The sequence below is a fragment of the Bison bison genome, unplaced genomic scaffold (assembly GCF_000754665.1).
Source record: "Bison bison bison isolate TAMUID 2011002044 unplaced genomic scaffold, Bison_UMD1.0 scf7180017864456, whole genome shotgun sequence".
In the NCBI taxonomy this organism is placed as follows: Eukaryota; Metazoa; Chordata; class Mammalia; order Artiodactyla; family Bovidae; genus Bison; species Bison bison.
Window position 1 is genome coordinate 2,259,028 of NW_011495018.1, and position 3,115 is coordinate 2,262,142.

General features: G+C 51.8%; 1 protein-coding gene across 1 annotated transcript in view; it reads left to right on the forward strand.

The window, feature by feature from the left end:
- The window catches only part of EBF3 (early B-cell factor 3), a gene marked incomplete at its 5' end in the record, with an annotated part of 118,608 nt that overhangs the window by 102,847 nt on the left and 12,646 nt on the right, over positions 1 to 3,115 (forward strand). The window lies entirely within an intron of this gene.

Genomic DNA, 3,115 nt, shown 5'->3' on the forward strand with positions numbered 1-3,115 from the left:
TACATGTAGCAGCCCATCTTTGCAAGATTTGAATTCAGAACAAATAATGGGCACTAATTACTTTGTTTCTTGCGGGGGTGGGGGCGGTCAGGGGGCGTGGTTTATTGTAAACCTCGTCCTCTCCGACGCAGATGGGCGTGGAAATCCCCGCGGAAAGGTGGACGCTGGTAATACATTTTGAGAAACGTCCTGGTTTTTTTTCCCCTTCAGCAGAAAATAACATTTGTTTTTGTTGTGTTTAAGGCAGAGTTTAAATTAATTTAACCCAGTGACACATGTTCAGAGACTAAGCACGCAGCTAAATAATTCCTGGGAATAAACTGCTCAGGAACCAAGTCCATTAATTTACGGCTCTCCTGATGCTGACAGATGTGAGGGCTGGAGGAGGACCTGCAAATATTAACATAAAACAAATTTGCTTTATTCTTCTTCATATTTCTTCTTCATCCCAACTCAAGCTCACCCAAGGCTCCTTCTCTAATTATCCACGAGGTCAGTAAGCAAAATTGGGCAGGAGCTGGGAGATCAATACAAATTACCCCTGAGCAAACCAGTGCTGACAGCTTGAATCGCAGCATATGTTTACCCAAAATCAGGCAATTTATCTTAATATCAGCAAAGTAATGCAGTGCAGGTGAAAGGTCAGGCAATCTCTCCCCCTCATAATTACCCGGTTCTAAAACAGGAAAGTGGTATTGATTGGCCTGGCTCGCTGCTCTGTGACTGGACGTGCAGAGCCGTGGCCTGGCTCGGCCGGGCCCTCCTCGTAAACTCCACACACGGACCGTGTATCGGATGTGCAGAGGGGCTTCTGTTTTCTCCTCCAGTTGTGGACTGTGCTGGGGAAGCCTGGGCGACTCCCCTTCTTGCCCCTGTGTGGGGTGGGGGGTTCTGGGGGGTTCCACCCTCAGAAGTCCGCCGGTCCATTCCACCGACGGCAGCTGCTCCCAGAGGCACAGGGGTGGGTCATCCCACCCTCAGTGATCAAGGTGCCCCCGCCCTGAACTGAGAAAACAGGGCCTCTTCTCCTAAGTCTTCCGTGTGAGGCCTTCGGGCTTCCCTAGCGAAGCCCCCGCCGGGATTTCCAGCTGCAACCGCAGCCCCCCCAACCCCTCACTGGGTCTGGCCTGGCTAGACCTGCAGTTGTACCGAGATGCACGTCCTCTCCCGACGTCCAACCTTGCTCTCGGCGGGGCACTCCAGACATGGATGCTCCTCAGGCTGCAGTGGGAGGCGAGCGAGGCCCTCTCGTTTCTACTGCTTGGGCATCTTTTCTGGTTCTAGAAGGAGGATATCAATCCGGCTGAAGCATCAAGGATGTCTCTCCCAGAATGAGCGGGTATGGTTATTACAAGTCATAAAGCTTCTGAAAGCTTGCATTAGAGCGTCTATCACCTGTCAGGGCATTTGCATGAAATCAATAGCGGCCGCCCATCTCTCTGTTTGGATCACTTTTCACCGGGCCGATTCATTAAGTCCAGCAGGCATGGCGGTGAGCTGGGGGGAGGAGGGCCCTAGCCTCCGAGAGGACACTGGGCCATCTTTCCTGTCCCCTGGTCGGGAGACCTGGAATCCTTTCGGGGCCCGCTGGCTGGGTGAGGCCTGTCCGCCCGGCCTGCACTTTTCCTGACACCCTGGTCCCGGCCCAGGCAGGGACATGACAAATTGTCCCCCAAGTCTCCCCTGACAGCTTCTGATGATTAATGGTTTGATTATGAAGTGGTTTTACACATATAGAATTTACATCACAGAGAGTTAGGAATTTTTGCCGTGTCACACACGCCGAGGCATTTCGAAGAGCTTTACTATTTGCAAAGAAAAAGGAGGGCAGAATCGCAGCAAAAGCCATGTCATGTAAAATCAATATGTCGGATCAATGCTTTATTAACAAGAAAATGTCTTACTTCACATTCCTGCGCGGACCTTTGTCTCCGCGGCGTGTGTGATGGAATGTCAGACCACACCGCGGTCCTCAACTTCCGGGCGGCGGCCCGCGCGGGCCCGCGCTGACGAGGCCGCCGAGGGTGTTGACACCAGCGCCCGAGCACTCGAGGATAACGGTGACCAATTATTCCGGAAAGCGCCTTCAAAGGCGGCCTCTAACCCTGCTCCTCGGAGCCGCCGCCTTTGTGTTCCCGGCGCTGCGCGGACCCGCTGAGTTGGGTGGTGTTAATCATCAAATTACCCGCTGACTAATGAGTGATGGCCCGAATTGCGGGCTGAGTAATGAATAGATGGCGGCGGGTCTTATTAGTCTCAGAAAAGGCCCCTGATTTATGTCGCGCCGTGCACCGTGGCGTTGCTCCCCGGAAAACGATATCTACATCAAGAAGTAATGTACTCTAATAAGTATTTTCATCTTAACTCGCGTCCCGGCCCCCGGGCTCAGTTTTTGTTGGAGTCGGGCAGAGCCATAATAAAGCCCAATGGCTCCTTATAAAGCTTGTTAAGCACAGAGGCTGCGGTCCGACCGAGCCCGGCCGTGATTCATGCACTGTACACAGCGTGCGGGCCGCTGATTTATGGCCGCGCACAGTTCATAGTCAAAATTACAATTTGAGGGATAAAAAGATTAATTACTATTTGTGGCCGGCAATATCGTGGGGCTGGGTGGAATGATAGTGCCCGCATCCGTCTGTAGTCAGCCATTCACAGATTATTACAGCTTTGCAAGAGTAAGTGCTCCTCCTGCCTGGTTTGTGCTCAGGCAATATGCTAGACAAAAAAGGACCACAGGGATAAATCTGAAGCTAGCAATAGCTGGACATATGTCATAATTGCCAGGTTCCCATAAATCCCCGGCCGGTGTGGAAGGCCTCACGTGAGGTAGACAGTGATCGCGACCGCGGTGATGGCTGTATATGGCCCCGAGACTGCCAACTTCCTGACTGCGTGCCCATTTCTACAATATATTGAGTGACCCTTTTACTTTCTCCCAGTCTAATTATAGATTAAAAATAATCCTCGCTTTTATGTGCAAAAGAAAAAGGGAAAGCCTGTTCCTCAGGACAGAACTGGGGCTCGGGGCGGGGCTTGCCTTCCAGAGTGTCAGAAAAGGAGACTCTCACGTTTATTTGTAAGCATGCAGTAAGCGGGTAATGGGTGACATAAAAGT